Genomic DNA, 16,683 nt, shown 5'->3' on the forward strand with positions numbered 1-16,683 from the left:
AGGGTCAAACTTAAGTCCTTGCGCTTGTGAGGCCAGTACTTTACAGGCTGAACCATCTCCCCAGCCTCCCACCCCTTTAAAAAAAAAATACTTCCTAAAGGTACAAAATAAAAACTCTGGTGGGAACTTAGTGCCCACCCAGGGTAGCCAGTCTCTTGCTTCCCTCAACTCTGGCTGTAATTGCACACAGCCTACCCAAACCCCCAATCCTCTGACCTCCTGACCCTCCCTCCCATGACCTACCTGCTCTGAGCCTACTTTGGCACACTGAGTAGGTGCTCAAGAGTCCCTGCAGGCAGCTGACCCTAGACCTGAGTGGGGGAAGCCTCCACAGCCATTACGAGGTCCCACCAACAAGCTAATGCAATCTGAAGAATGCTTGTTGCAGCCAAAGCCAGTCACATGACAATGCAACATACCTGATGCCCTCACCCCACCCCCAGTGCATCTGTGGCCTGGATCCTGGCGCCAGGACTCCATCTGCAGCCTGACCTCTCACCCTGACCCTCTTACTCCATGAAATGCAGCATTAAAGTGAAACACAACAGGTCCACAAGGTGACAGAACTTCATGCGGGTGGCAGAACTCAGGATGGCTGTACGTCCCCAGTGGAACATGGAGGACCATGGGGACACAGGTGCCTATCGTGGGTTTCTGTGGGATGTAATTGCTGTGGGGAAGGAGATGCCAGCAACCTGTCCCAGCAACACAGTGCTTCTCACCCACAAAAAGAAGTCAAGTCCAGGAGGCATTGCTCTATGCTGAACCATTTACTGGCTCTTCTTGGTCCTTCAGACTGCAACCACCAACAGCAGCTCAATCTGTTTCCAAACAAGGGCAGCGGGGAGATGCCCAGAACCCTTGTTAGGATCTAAGTGCTGTTGATCCCTCAGTGTCACCCAAAGTGACAGCCCCTCATCAAGAGCAGCGAGTTGCCAATAGCTGACTACAGGGGTTGGGGAGGGCTTCCACTGCACTGAGGAGTCTGCTTAGCTCAGCGGCTTCCTGGAGCCTGGCTGCTGGGCCCACTGGTATGACACAGCTGTAGTGTTTGGCTTTTCCCTCTTCCCAGACCTGCTACCTCTTCAGCCTTGAGGATGTTGCTTCTGAGGTTTCACAGAGGATGTTGCGTCTGAGGTTGCACAGTAGCCGTCTCTGTGTGGTGGGCTGGGGACGTAGCTCAGTCGGTACAGCGTTTGCCTAGTAGGCATAAAGCTCTGGGATTGACTCTTATCACTGCATAAACTAGGCATGGTTGGACACAGCTGTAATCCCAGGACTTAAAAGGAGGAGGCAGGAGGATGAGAAATTCAAGATCACCCTCCCTTACACAGGGAGTTCAAGGCCCGCCAAGAGTACATGAGACCCTGACAAAAAGAAAGGAAGGAAGAAAAAGACAAAGGACGGGAAAAGAAAAAGGAAATGTATAAGCAAACCTCTCCCTGGAAGTCTAGGGTTTATTTGTCAGCTGAGTGAATGGGCTTTAGGTACCAGGATGGTATTCCATCTTTAAGATCCTTCACTGTGCTATTTCATTTTCTCTCAATGACTGGTGAGGCAGGTAGACAATTATCCCATCTCTTACGTGAGTAGAAGATGCAGAAAGATCACATACCATGCATGAGATTGAGCTGACCTAAGCCCCTGCCCCCAAGCTATGCTCTGCACTCCAGTGACTGCAGTAGCCACAGCTGATGGGTGAAGGGTAGCACACAAGGCAGGTAAACTGAGGCAAAGTCAAGGCCCACTATGCTGGATGGTGCACTTCTGAGGTCAGAGGCTGTTTCTCTGGCTTCCAGTGGGAAGCCATGGGATGTCTTGAGGAAGAGGCATCATCTGGGGACCAGTGGGCATCGCTGGGCATACGCATCGCACTTGGGTGTCTGCAGGAAACAGTGCATGCCTCCTGCTTGACAATGGTTTCTCCAATAAAAGCATCCCTGTGTTTGACCAAATCTCCATCCCTCTCTGGTTAGGAAAGCATGTTCTTGTCCTTGGCCGTGAACCCCTGTCTCTGTCTGTCTGTCTGTCTGTCTGTCTGTCTGTCTGTCTGTCTGTCTCTCTCTCTCTCTCTCTCTCTCTCTCTCTCTCTCTCTCTCTCTCTCTCTCTCTCCCTGCCCCTTTCCTGACTAGAAATAAACTGTAATAAACCAGGAGGCTAGCATCCATTGACTACGTGATATCATCTCGACTAGAAAGTGAGATGGGAGGGGCAACCTTCAAAATCAGTGACATCCAGAAACTTCTCTAAGATGACAATGAAGTATGTCAGCAACACACAAACTCTACATGGACACACCCCAAAAATGGAAGAAGGAGCCAATGAGATGGTTCAAAGCATAAACGTGCATGCTGCACAAATCGGACCACCCAGGAAAACTCAGGTGAAAGAGGGCATAGAAAATCAACTCCACAAAGCTGTCCTCTGACCTCCACACATAGGACAGTGGCGCCCACACATACCATATACACATTCATATGCACTAATAATAAATAATCATATAATTCTATTGTATATATGTTCAACATTAAAGAATGAGAAACAAAAATAGAAGAGGAACCAAGAGCAGAGGCAAAGAGAACTTTCTGGAAGTTTGAATGGGATTCAGCGGGAGAAGCGCTGTGTCTCTGGAGTGCAGAAAGGGAGAGAGGTGTTGGCTCCTGGGTTCAATGTCATTGGGATCAATGTCTCTCCTGATCTCTTGGCAGGATCTTCACGGTGCAGAGGCTTGGGCAGCCCCGAGCAGGAGCAGAGGGGCAGTAACCAGCCCCACAGCCGCAGGGCTCTGCTGAGGGGAGTTTCCTCCCAATTTGGGCTCTTAGCCATCCTCAAGTTCCGTGTCTACACTGAATCCATGGGAATCTGAGGGCCAAACTGCAAGCGTTGCAGCCTTCATGAGAGATACAGGCAGAGAAAGAAGGGCGGGCAGGGATGTGGAGGAGAAAGACTGAGTCTCCGGACAGACGATGGTGAGGGCGCCACAAATCTCAAGAGGTCTTTCCCCACTGCCTGAGCAGTGTGGGCGTGAAGTGCGTGTTAAGAACTAGAGCTCCGGGGCTGGGGAGATGACAAGAGGGGCCTATGCAAGCGGGCCTGCGTTCTAGTCCCAGGACCCATGTTTCCTTTTTTAAAAAGCCAGATGTAGCAGTGTAGATTTGTAACCCCAGGGCTGAGCAGGCAGACAGAGAAACCAGCATCATCTACGGGGTAAATTCCAGGCCAGCCAGAGACTTTGTCTCAAAACAACAACAATTTTAAGAAGACAGATGGCTCATGAGGGACAACATCTGAGCGCGCGCGCGCGCGCGCGCACACACACACACACACACACACACACACACACACACGGAAGGGAGAGGGTTCTGGCGCCCAGGAGAATTATGAGATTCAGGGGTCATGTCCCACCTCTAAGATGCAGGTAGGTAGCCCCACCTCTAAGATGCAGATAGCCCCGCCTCTAAGATGCAGGTAGCCCCGCCTCTAAGATGCAGGTAGCCCTGCCAGCTCAGATCCATCAGGCTTCACCTGGGACACCCAGTGCCGGGTAGGGAGGCGGTGGGCCATTGTCTGCTGTGGTCTTGGTATGGACTTTGCATTGGCCCTACCCTGCACTACCATGTTCTAGAGCATCTGTGAGTACAGCACTCCAGGTTCTCAGAGCCCACTACTCTTGCTTCTGAGCCCTTCCCCGCCTCTTGAATCGGCAAGGCGAGGAAGGCAGCGACACAAGACAGCCCCAAGCCTCGCCTCCATGGGAACAGGGAGAGCAAGGGACTGAGAGGTTCCACATGGGGCACACTGCAGCTGAGTGAAGCTGAGCTGGCTGCCTACACAATGCCACGGATTGAGCTCAAAGGCAGAGAGCACACACACACACACACACACACACACACAGAGAGAGAGAGAGAGAGAGAGAGAGAGAGAGAGAGAGAGAGAGAAAACTAAGAACTGAATCTTGAATAATGCCCATTTATATAAATGAAAAGTGCAAACACACAAGTGGCCAATAAACCATGAAAAAGTGCTCAGCTTCATTAGTCACCAAGGAAATGTCAATTAAACCACAATGAGAAACCTCTATACACCCACTCAAGCAACTAAAGCAAAAAAAAAAAAAAAAAAAAAAAAAAAAAGACAAAAATACCCATTGCTAGAGAACGTGGATGAAGCGGACTATTGACTGCAGTGGTGTGAACGCTGGTAGAACCAGTTTGGAAAACTGGCCATGTCTACAAAAGGTGGACACACCCCACGGATGACTCAGCAGCTCTCGGCCAGGCTCAGGGCCAAGGGCACGTACGTGAATTCACGCGCCCCAACGCTCACGGTGTGCTAGTCCGACCGACCCTGAACTAGAGCCATCCATCAGCGGCGCCATGTTAATATTCACAGAAGGGCCATGGGCTGGAAGAAAAGCCAGACGGTGACTGGATGGACTGACAGACACGAAGCTGATTTTGGAGAGAGTTTGTACTTTGTGATTCCTTTTCAGACATATGCTCAAAGTAAGCCAACTCAAGGCTAGTGTGGCAGGACAGCACGCAAAATGCTTGCCGCAAAAGCCCGCAGTCGAAGCTTGCTCCGCGGAATCCACATGAAGATGAAAGGAAAGGACCAACTCCATAAAGCAGGCTCCTGACCTGCACAAATGGGTCAGGGCATAAGCAGTCACCCGCACACTTCATTGTCGTCGTCATCATCATCATCGTCATCATCGTCGTCGTCATCTTCGTCATCATTATCATCATCAATAATTTTTTTAAAGCAGGCAGTGCCAACAAGATTTCTGAGTGGGTTAAAAAAAAAAAGACATTTGCCACCAAGACTGACAGTTCAGAGCCTGGAACTCACGTTCTAGAAAGACAGAACTGACTCTTACAAGTTGTCCTCTGACTTACACACACACACACACACACAAACACACACACACACACACACACACACACACACACACACACACACAGAAAAAAATGAGCAAAGATAGCCAAAAGATTTTGATGTGGTTAACTCTGGGGCTGGAAGCAGCCACAGTGAGAGTCGTAAAGTGTTTTCTGGGGTGTGGCCATGGTTTGGTCCCCATGTGCTGGCTATAAAGGATGTATTTGTGGGTAAGGCCTAATTAGTAAGCATTTAAGCCATGTGTACTTTTCTATGTGCAAGTTTGATAGAAGAAGACATAGAAACTAGAGCCCAGGGGCAGTCAGAGACAAACCGGAAGCCCCTAGCATGGGCCCCAGTGCATGCAGGAGTGGGAACAGCCTTCCCCAGAGGTGTGCGTGCTCCGTATCAGGAACTCTCAGCTCTGTTAGGAAGGATGCTTGGTAGCCGCATAGTGGACCAGTGGCAACAAGGGAAAGAAAGGAAGCACTTGTGATGGCTAATTTTTGTTGTCCACTTGGCAGCGTCTAGACCTAGGAGACCCACTTCGGGGCATGCCTGACAGAATCCCGAGGTTAACTGAGCCAGGAAGAGCCACACTGAACGTGGAAAGTCTCAGTGCCGGGGGCCAGGGCCCTGGACTGGATAAGAAGGAGAAAGCAAGCTGTGTGCCTTTGCTTCCTGACTGTGGGTGCACTGTAACCAGGCAGTCCCTGCCCCACGCCTTCCCTGCCACTATGGAAGTGTGAGCCACAATAAAGCCTTCCCGTGTTTAGCCTCAGCCATGGGAAAAGAAACCGACCTAGTCATACAAGAGAGGAACCGTGAAGCCTAGAAAGATGGCGTGCTTAAGGCAACTCTGAACCTAGGAAGGAGGAGGCAGGGTGGGGATACAAGCAGGGGGGAAAAATGACCTTTGCTCCCTCTGACTGTTCTCTGCATATTCCTCACTCACTGAATAGGGCCTAACAAAGAGAAGGCGACATCCTGGATCTTGTAAGATCTCTTAGTGACGGCGGAACCGAATACTCCAGGTGCCTGCTGCCCTTTCTTGCACTCTGCATCCTGTCTCAGAACCCCAGATGTGAGTTGGTGGTTGAATCTCCAGTGGCTTTGGATTGTCATTTCTCCTTCCGCAGGCTTCACACACACGCACGCACGCACGCACGCGCACACACACATGCATGCACACAGTTTAAATCCAGTGTATCGATGCACTGTGTAGCCCACCTCTCCTGGCTACATCTCCTGGCCCAGTACCAGAGAGAAAGGATAGAGCCGTGCGGGATTAGGAGTAAGAAAGTCTCGCCTCTCACTCCTAGCACCTTTAGTTTCAGCCCCTCTCCATTTTGCAAGTCTGTTTGCAAGTCTGAATCTGAATTCTGGATCCAGAGGCTGGCCGTTAAAGTCTCATGGAGGGTGGGACGTGGGGCGCGCTTGTCATTTGCCTCCTGCCTGATGGGTGTCTGGTCCCACAAAAGGATCTGAAACGGGACGCTGGATGCACTTCTCACTTTGACCACTAGTGGGAGCTGCTGGCCAACCTCAGGCCTGTCAGGAGCTGGAGACCAGCGGGGAGATTGATCTGTGGTCCATCTGTCAGACGCAGCAGGCATTCATTCATTCAGAGTCTCCTGTGTCCTGAACATCACTGTATATTGACTTTCTTATATATATACTCCATATAAGGTACCAGAAACTCCTGGAGCTCCACACTCACGTCCCAAATGGATGGCATCACTGGCCCATAGCCACCTCTTCAAAATTCCAATAAAGAAGTTGCTGGGCAGAGCACGATGCCACAAGCTTTTAATCTCAGCATTTGGAAGACAAAGCCAAGCAGATTACTGCGGGTGCAAGACCAGCCTGGCCCATATAGCAAATTCCAGGCAAGCCAGAAACACGTAGTGAGACCCCGTCTCAAAGCAAAACAAAAAACAAATGGCAGGTTCCAAGACTGCTGGGGGGGGAGGTGCGGGCGGTGGGGGGGGGGAGGGGGGAGGGGAGAGTGGTGGCACACATGGACGCACAGGCTTTCTGCCTCCCAAAACTCAGCACCTCAGCATCCTTTGAAGGCCAGCACCAGTTTTGCCTTCCAAGAGTGTTTGTTTCCTAGTGTTTCCCCGTGTGTGTGTGTGTGTGTGTGTGTGTGTGTGTGTGTGTTCCTGTGATAACCCTGGGCAGTGCCACTGCAAAGCGAAAGGGGCACCATCCTTTGCATGACCTATGGTAAAAGCGAAAGGGGCACCATCCTTTGCCATGACCTATGGTAGTGGCCTGTCTTGTTGAAATTTAGGGAATGTGCTCCCACTGTCCCCCCGCCCCCCGCCTTTCTCTATGGGTCTGCCTGGCTGTACCAGCAAATATAAATCTGTACCTATATATGCAGTTGTCTGTCCTGAGTGTACACCTGTCCATGAAGATCTCCTTGTTGGACAGTCAGTCTCCTTCAGTATGTGACTTGTTGTTCCTCTGTGTGTCAAGTAGAAGGCTGAACATGGCTCAAGAGGGCGAGTGTGTGGAGATTCTCATGTCTGTGTGGGTTTCCTAGCGCTTGTGTATTTGATACTGGGTCTGGGGGTGTATTTTGTTTCTGTCTGCACCTGTGTATAGGCGTGTACACATAAATATCTACAATGCATGGATTTCTGTATTGTCATTGTGTCTCTAGAAATGTGGCTCTAAGTGTCCCCATGTCAATATGTCAGCGGATGTGTGTGTCTCTAAGTGACTTGGTGTCATTAGGTTTATCAATATGTGTTCCTCAATGTCAGTGTGTGTCGATGGTGTCTATGTCCATATGCGGATCTGTGCGTCAGTATCTGTATCCGTCGGCATGTTTGTCAGCATAGGTGTGTGTGTGTGTGTGTGTGTGTGTGTGTGTGTGTGTGTGTGTTTCAGCATGAATGTCAACTCATACCTGTGTCCACGTGGATAAACGGGGTGTCAGAGTTAGGGTCCTCAAGGCAGCGAGGAGGGGCGTGTCTGTATACTCGGGCTTGGGTGGTGTGTGTGCTGATGTTTGTCGGTGTGTGGTGTGTGCCTGTCCAGGTCTGCGTGGGTGGCTCTCTGTGGCGAGGAGTCCGCAGGTCGGTGTGCGTCCGCGTGTCGCTCCGTCCGCGTCCGCGTGGGCGGCCGTCTCCAGCAGGGCGCGCCCGGGGTCAGAGTGGTGGGCGTGCGCCCCGCCGGGGACCGGGTGGCTCTCCCAGCGAGCCGGGCGGGCGCAGCGCCACGTGCGGAGCCCCGGGCGCGTCGCTCTGGGGCGGAGCCAGCCCGGGGCCCCGGAGCCCCAGGCCGAGCCCAGGCGGGGCCCGCCCCCGACCCCGCCCCCAGCCCGAGCCCGCGCCGCCCGCCGAGCCCGGGAGCCCGAGCCGAGCAGCGGAGCCGAGACGGCGGCGGCGCCCGTGGGATGCGGGGATCGCGCCCCGGGGGCCGCTGAGCCTGCGCCCGCTGCCCCTAGCCCTGCGCCGAGTCGAGCCCGCGCTGCGCTGCACCCACCCATCCCGGGGCGCGGGCCGGGGACCAGCAGGTGAGCGAGCGCCTCCCGTGTCCCGCAGCCCCCCGCGCCCCTGCGTCCGCCGCCGCCGCCCAACTTTCCTCCCCGATGGCCCGGAGCCGCCCGGCCGGGTACCCAGCCCCCGCAGGCGCTGTCCCCGAGGGGGGAGGGGCGGGAGAGGCGAAGGTGGCCCGGGCCGGGGTTCCCTAGGGCGTCGCTGGTCGCCGCGGGTCTCCTCTCGTCCCCTCTCCTTCCGGGTTCCCCGTGCGCTGTCGAGGACCGGGGGATGGGGAGCTTCGGCCCCGGCTCCTGGGCCATAGCTGGCGCACGCTCGCCGAGGGGTTGGGATTGGGACCCGGATTCCCGAGGCCGGAGACCCCAAGGTCAGAGCAGCGACAAGGCGCGCGGAGAATGTCGCTCTGGAGAGCTTGGGGGGTGAAAGGGCTGAGCGGGCACCGACCAGGACTAGGGAGCAGGCCGAGTGCTCGGTTTTGTTTTTGTTTTTTTTTTTTTTTCCTGGGCCCGGGGCGTGAGGGGACCAAGGCACCGGGGCCGTGCCCTGGGTTAGACAAGATTTCTGCACCCCACGAAGGAATCTGTGCGCTCTATCGGGTCTCAGATCTATGAGTGTGCCCTGTCTCCCACCACTCTAAGATCTCGGTGCCCTGTCGTCGCCTTGAAGCAGTCGCATCTCCTCTCAACCCCTGTGCGCTCTGAGAGGGGAGAGATCTCTGGACATGGAAATTTGGGAGAATTCTTTTGCTCTCCTTGCTTTGACTTGGACAGACCCTGAGCACCCGGACTTGAGAGGGAGGCAGCCCCGAATCTCTGTGTGATTTGATCGTCTTTGGAGGTGCCCTGAGAGGAAGTGGAGGTGCCTAGTCTTATCTGAATACTGGTGGGAACTCGTGGCGTGGCAGTCGTGATGCGGAAAAATGCTGAAGTGGAGGCCGTGGCTGTAGGCAGGCCTTCCAAACACCTGTTGGAGGGCCGCTTACAACTACCAACCATAGAACTCCCTTTTGTCTCCTTAGTGACTTCAGTCTAGTGGGGCCATGAGCTCAGCATGGCCTTGGGGTTCTCAGCTGCTCCTTCCAGCAGTGACCCCCAGCACCACGCAGAAAGGCACAGAACGGGACCACCATGACCCCTCGACTTTCTGTAGATTCACCACCATTCGGGACTAAGGCCCTGCAGCCCAGCCCTAGGCCACCTCTGGCCCTGGCCCTTCCCACTTAGAATTGTCATACATGGGAGAATGAAACAGGTGGGACAGGCTGCCGGCCTAGAAGCAAGAGAAGTTAAGAGGCAACGGGAACGTGGTGCATACCACTAGTTCTTTGCTAGAATGCCCACGGTTCTGAAAAGAGCCCCGTCTTACCCTTCCACCTCACCCCTCACTACCACCACGTGCACTGAGACCCAGAGGGGTCAAGGACTTATCCAAGGTCACACAGAATCATTGGGCTGGGGAGGACACTCAGGGTAAAAAAATCCCTTGGAATCTGTTGGCTGGTGGCTAGGCTGGTCTAGAACTTACTAAAGGGGGGGGTATAAATAGAAAGAGGGGTGGCCCTCAGGTGCTAAGAATCCATTTTCAAAGCCAAATGTAGCCTGGACCCCTGTCACCCTCTGGAGCGCCGAGTCCCCGTGTGTGTGTGTGTGTGTGTGTGTGTGTGTGTGTGTGTGTGTTGGTGGTCACAGTGCCTCTGGAAGAGTTCCAGGGTTGACTCACTTGGCATGAAGAGAGGAGTGATGGGAAGCAACAGAGTCAGATGGGCATTGGGGGAGGGAGAGGGGAGGCTGGTGCCCAGGCAGCCCACAAAGGAGAACCCTAGGGGCAACCTGGAGCAGTGAAAAATGACAGTCTCTGTCACAGGAGAGGCATTCCTTCCTGTCAGTCCTTGAGGAAGCTTTTTTGGGGGGGGCAGGGCCAGGGGAGGAGTGGGCAGTGACAGAGGTATCTCCCCGGCAAAGAAAGATGTCATGACTTTAACCAAGAGAGTCAAGAGCATTGTTCTAACATAGGTAACCTTCCACCTGGGTTTTGAAGTTTGACCAGGAGTTTTCCAGGTGACTGTAGTGTAGTTCTGCCCTCACCGATCAATCAAAACAAAATAGGGATGAAACCGCAGTTAGCCGAGTGATCCGTTGGGTCCCGTGATGTGGGGGGGAGGGGAGACAGGGGTAGGGGTGGGGGGCAGCGTTTGCAAGTTCTTCTCGTGGATTGGGGATGTATCCTGAGTAACAAGCACTGAGTGCTTCCTGTTGACCAGACCAGGAGCTTCATGGGGCTCATGACCCAGAGTGTCCCACATCAGCCCAAGAGTAGAGACCTCAGTCACAACCATTTAGCAGACGATGAAGCTCAAGGCCCAGAAGAAAAAAAAAACAGCTGGATCACTGGCACACCTTCTCCCTAGTGGTCAGATTCTGCTGTGCCACCTCCCTGTGCAGACTTAGAAAGTCCTTCAGCTGAGGGAGTGTCACTAGGCAGGCTACTGGTGACACCCCGTGGTGTCCTTCACTGAGAAACCTTCCACTCTGCCACCCCCTGCCTTCCAGGGCACCCAGAGGAACCTACCCCTTACCCTGTAATCAGTGAGGGGCATGGGTGGACAAGCTTGATCTAAGTGGGGCAGCTCCAATTGAGCATTCGAGGGTAGGATCCAGGAAGGAAGCTTTCAGAAGGAGACCCGAGCTGAAGGTAGGCACTTCAGAAGGGCAGCAGAGAGAGAGAGAGAGGCTGGTCAGAGCCAGGGCTGCCTGGCCACCAGAACATCACTAGGGAAGCAGCACATTAAAAAAAAAAATCTGCTTGAGACTCCGCCCCCAGGCATGCTAATTCTCCCCGCTCTGGGGTGGAGCAAGCAGCATCCTTCTGAAAATAGAACACAGGTGATTCTGATGGCGGTAGAGGGCAAGGCCGGAGCCAGATGCTCAGAGACCCTGATCAGTCGAGGCAGAAAGGAAGCCAGGAGCGGAGGTGGCACCAGCTAGAGGCTGAAAGGGCCCCTCCCCCAGGGAAGGGAAATCCCCCATTTCTGCTGATAGATTTTTAGAAGGTACCTTCTGCACTCGTTCATGGACAGATGAGCAAGAATGAATAATTTAGAGAGAAGTGCCTATTAGATCAAGCCACAACGAGGGTGCCAGTGACCTCAGCAAGAGGAACGGCACTCTGTAAGCCCACGGGTTGTGGTGCCCTGCGTGGCTGGTTGGGAGTGGGTTGAAGGCATGAGTGGGTGGCTATGATGTGGGGAAGCACAGGTAGAGCCGTACTTTGAAGGGTCTGAGGGAGACGGGGGAGCACATGAGGGGCGGGTTTGGTTTTAGGTAGAACCCAAGTAGAGACTGTAGGCTAGGTGGTCCTGCAGTGCATCACGGGCAAGGGCTCATGGAAGACATCTCCAGTAAAGGCCTGGACATCTGTGGCTCAACACCGCACCGGAGAGGTGCTCGCGTCACAGTTTGCGTATGGGGCCAGTCAGGGAGGCCAGGGTAGGGTGCCTTCTGTGAGGAGCATGAGAGTGGGAACTGGTTCTTCCCTCTGCATGGAGAATGAGTGGCCCTTTCCCTAGGGTTCCACCTAAAGCTGTCTTGGGACACAGGATGGGCTTGCCTAGAGCAGGTGTCCAAGGTGACAGAATTTGGAGAAAAGGGCCTGGATTCAAAGTCCCACAGCTAAATAGGGGGGAAGAGGGAGGGTTGGAGAGAGAAGAGAAGGCACAGAAGCTGCACATTTTGGACGATGCCACAGTTTCTGCCAGGCCAGGCTAATCTCCCACAGAGTTCAGAGGCAGTAGAGTTCCAGCCTGGAGGGTAGGGTAGGGAACCAGAGAGGACTTTAAGCAGCTGTATGCTGTGGAAGGTTTTAGGTAGCCAAGCAAGACAGGTACAGTACTGAAGTTTGCATGGTCACGGGGCAGGGGGGGGGGGAGTGGAGGGGGGGCGAGGTCATGAAACACATTGAGGATAATTATAGGTGGCAAGTACCATGAAAGGATGAGGCAAGATTCCTAGTGAGAGACGGTGCATCCATGTAGTCTGGCTGACCAGGGAACATCTGAGGAGGCAGCTGGTCTAGGGTCTAAATAACAAGAAAGAGGTAGGGAGAGGAAACTGTGTGCAAAGGCCCTGGGGCAGAAGGCAGCTCCGCGGAGGCCCGCCATGGCTGAGCGGAGGGCATGGGGTGGGGATGGAGAGACACCACACCCCTCACTGGCCTGCCCCTTCTGTGCGCCCACACCACTCTCCTTGGGCTGGCGCTGGCAGCAGTTCCTGGGAATGAGGCTATTTTTAGATACGACTTGCCTCTCCTGTAGGACTAGAACATACCGTGTCTTTTAAAGATGATCAATATGTGCTGGCACTATTTATAGAGACCCCCCCCATGTCAAGCCCTGGGGCCTAGGACCCCTCCCCTCCCCGACTTTCTAACCTTAGGGACATTAGCGTAGATTTATTAATCCACTCCTCCGTCTTTATTTTCTACTCTCGAGGGGCAGACAGAGACACTGAGGAGCCTTGGAGCCTCCCCAAGACCACCTCCTGGGCCAGGACAGGTAGAAGACAAGCTTGCCATCGTGGTTGCTCAGTGTGGAGCAACAGAAAGCCTGGCTGGAGGGTGCGGGCCTGGAGGGTGCAGGCCTGGAGGGTGCGGGCCTGGAGGAGGCGGAGGGCTGGCTGGGCTTGGGTCTCCAGGACTGTAGTCGGGGTTGGTCGGTAGGGAGAGAGTGTTTATGCTCTAGGCCTGAGTCCTTTTTTTCCTTCAGTGCCTTCTCATTAAGTCTCCCAGGGAGGCAGTGGAAAGTGGAGTCCCCCCCCCCCCAGGGGTATCTGCTGATGGCACGGATGGAGCTGGTCTTACGATGTCTGTGCAGCCCTGGCTTTCTCTCTTGCTCACTCAGGGAGCTCTGTGTACTGAGTTACGGAGGGCTGCTCTCACACCCATGGCCACCCTGGGGGCTCAGGGACACACAGGCAGGCCATTAGCCAGTCAACACCTTGGTCCTGAATGGCACTAGAAGACCCTCATCCTAGATGGGAAAGGTAGAAAACGCCTCTCTGGCAGGGCTGGATTCTTGGAAAGACCTGGCTTTGGAGCTACTTTCTTCAAAGAGATTATAAGGCAGGGAGAAGCCGCCTGACAGCTTAGGTGCCAGAGCAGTTTGTAGTCTGCACCTGAGGCAGGGGGAGTGGGGGCAGGGGCGGGGGTGATATCCTGCCATGGGTTGGACCCGCCTGGACAATTAGCCCATCCTGCCTGGCATTAGAGCCCAGCCTCGTTGATGCAGGCTAGAGAGCCAGGCAAACCCCTTGAGCTACCCAGAGGAAGAAGCCCAGCCCAGCCTATTCCTTTCCTGGCCAAAGCCCCACCCAGGGGTCACTGGTTGGCACGGCTGAAGGACCCAGGCCTACCCTCACAGCCTCAGGCGCCCAGCGCCTTCCCGCCTCTGCACTTGGGTCGGATGCAGCACAGACTGCCAGTTAAATAAAGCGACAGCTAGTTGCCAACAGCGCTGGAAACCCAGGGAAAGCCCCCACTCGCTTACTGAGCCTGAGTGCCGATTAGATGTGTAATTGCTGAGCTTCCGTTTCAGAATCTGTCCGAGGCGAGGAGAGGAGAGGAGAGGAGAGGAGAGGAGAGAGAGAGAGAGAGAGAGAGAGAGAGAGAGAGAGAGAGAGAGAGAGAGAGAGAATATGAGAATCAAACCTCACTAAGGAGTCTCCTACCATTCCCAGAGAGAGTGGCCACCGGGTGCCTCATCTTTTTCATGGTTCTAGGGACTCATGCCCACATGGGTCACTCCTAGCCACTATATGCGCTATCTGCAGGTAGTTTAAAGTGTACCACCTGACAAGGGAGAGCCAGCTTGCCTAAAACAGCCCACACATATCTATGATGGTCCTACAAGAGGCTTAAATGAATTGACACGATGGGCACTTAGCAGTGACCGAAAGGGGCAGAGGTGGGACCTTCGCTGTCTCTGTTAGGGGCATCTGTCAATACTTACCCAGGTGTACACCTTCTGAATATGTTTCCTTCAGTTTAAATTCCTCTTCAGTTGAAAAGTGCCTTAAAAGAGGGTCACGTGTTTGGCTATAGGATGTCCTGGCTGCCTTTGTGGCATAGATTCTGTATCTCTGTGGGTTAGTTCATCTCCCTCTGGGCAGTAAGAGACCCCAGAGGGAGAGCCTCCCAGGTTTCCCTGGGGACATGTAGCGCTCCTTCAATGCAAACAGTAGGTGCCCCATAAATGCCTAGGTTGCCATAGCATCCGTACGCAGTTCCCGTGAAGGCTTTTTCAGCTAAGATATCAGAAAGATGAGTTGGGAAAGAACTGAACCTAGGCAGAGTCGGGATGCTGGCGGCAGTCTCCTCGCCTGTGCACTGTTGTGCGAGGGTCTGCGGGAGTCCGAGCAGGGGCCACTGTGTTTGGGTACAGCTCAGAGGCTGGGATAGACACGCCTCTCTGTGACTAAGCCAGTCCTCTAACCCTGTGCCTTTGTGGTCACAGGGTGTTAGCCCTGGAGGGGCAGTACTGGGAAATGTTGGGCCCTTGGAGAATAGCGCACCGACGACGACACCTGTCATATCAGAGATCGGTGTGCATGGGCCTCCGAAAAGGCTCACGAGAAAGGCTGGGCATGGGGCCGGCGGGGGGGGGGGCGCTCTGTTCACTGTGTACTGCAGTGTGCGTGTGTTTGGGGGGGGCTGGATCCTGGAGATTCTGCGGCTCCCCTGACCTAGCATCTTGACTGCCAAGCAGTTTGGCTGAGTGCAGGAGCCATTGCCCCATGCTTGCTGTGGGGGAGGGGAGAGAGAAGAAGGCAAGGTTTAGGAGGAGAGCTCCTGGTTTGTCTTTGGCAGGTGGGTGAATCCAAGGTGGGGACCAGATAAGCCAGGCTCCGCCCCGGCTCCCAGCCCTGGACAGATTGTAGGGGACCCCGTTTCTATCCCTGCCTGGGGAGTCGCTTTTGCAGAGCTAAGACTGATAGGGTTTTCCTGTCAGCAGAATTAGCCGGGTGTTGGAATAAATGAGATGCAAATGTGTGTAAATGAGGGCATCCCCAGAAGCTGGGGTGGGCGTGTTCTCCTCAGGAGGGAGGGGCTGATTGGGCAGGACTTCCCTGAGATCTCTGAAGGCGGGGCCAGCGCCTCAGACGTGCCCTGCTCTTCCTTGTGCCTTGGATCGGAAGGGGTTAACGCCTCTGCCAAAGCCTCAAAGGAGTGGAGCCAGCAGGGAGCAGGTTAGCAGAGGCTCGGGTGCAAGGACGTGTCAATGTGCCTTTGATCTGGGAACAGGGACCTCTCAATGCAGAGGCCAGGGCACCAGCTGGCACCCCCGTGGAGCCTTTGTCCAAGCAGTCACCCCAGAGAGCTGGGGCTGTACAGATAATTGCTTGGGCGGGAGGGATGAAGTGAACTTGCTGTTGGCCCCTCCTCCACCACCCCAACCTGTGGCTTTAGCCTCCGTGGCCACCAACAACCACTGCCAGAAACCAGGTGGCCACTTTCTGGTCTTTTTTTTTTTTTCAACCCCTGCTGTTTGCCAAGCCCAGTCCAGAGACCAGTCTGAGGCAGGATGCCAAAGCAGGTGGGGCCTTGTAGATGCTGGTTGCTAAGCTGTGCTGTCCAATAGAAAACGGCAGGATCCCTGAATGCCATTCACGAATTTGGGGGTCTATATACATACATACATACATACATACATACATACATATATATATATATATATATATATATATATATATTTTTTTTAAGTAAAAAAGTTGCCAGGCAGTGGTGGCGCATGCCTTTAATCCCAGCAGAGGCAGGCGGATCGCTGTGAATTCGAAGCCAGCCTGGTCTGTAAAGTGAGTCCAGGACAGTCAAGGCTACACAGAGAAACCCTGTCTCAAAAAAACAAAATAAATAAATAAATAAGTTATTTTAACATGTTTCTTTTGATCCAGCATTTTATCAAGTTAAATACTATACATTTAATTGTAATCAGCATTAGAAATGATTAATGGATTGGCCAGCATTCTTTATCTCCTACTAAGCCTGCACAGTGGGTCACACACAGTTTGTCTGTCCTCAGCCCTCAGAGCCAAACGCAGCGGGTAATTACGTGACTCTCGGAGGATGCCAGAACTGAGAGGAAAACTGCCAGAGGATCACCTCTGTCAGGGGATGTGCCAGCGTTGGGCACAGGCAGAAACTGGCCGAGTCTCCTTAGGACCATCTGCCCAGATTCCTAGGGGTGAACCAGCCCACCTTCAAACAGGGTGTTCACAGACAGCCATGTCCCTTCCTCAGCTC

The 16,683-nt window shown here is 53.9% G+C and overlaps 1 protein-coding gene across 4 annotated transcripts in view; it reads left to right on the top strand.

The window, feature by feature from the left end:
- The first annotated feature begins 8,218 nt into the window (after positions 1–8,218).
- SCN5A (sodium voltage-gated channel alpha subunit 5) overlaps positions 8,219–16,683 on the top strand; it is an 89,650-nt gene continuing 81,185 nt past the window's right edge. For all 4 annotated transcript variants that reach the window (XM_084754898.1, XM_084754900.1, XM_084754897.1 and 1 more), the window contains exon 1: positions 8,219–8,408. The gene's annotated coding sequence lies outside the window, so the exon portion shown is untranslated. The remainder of the gene's footprint in view (positions 8,409–16,683) is intronic.

The sequence above is a fragment of the Acomys minous genome (assembly GCF_964271855.1).
Source record: "Acomys minous genome assembly, chromosome: 13".
Classification (NCBI taxonomy): Eukaryota; Metazoa; Chordata; class Mammalia; order Rodentia; family Muridae; genus Acomys; species Acomys minous.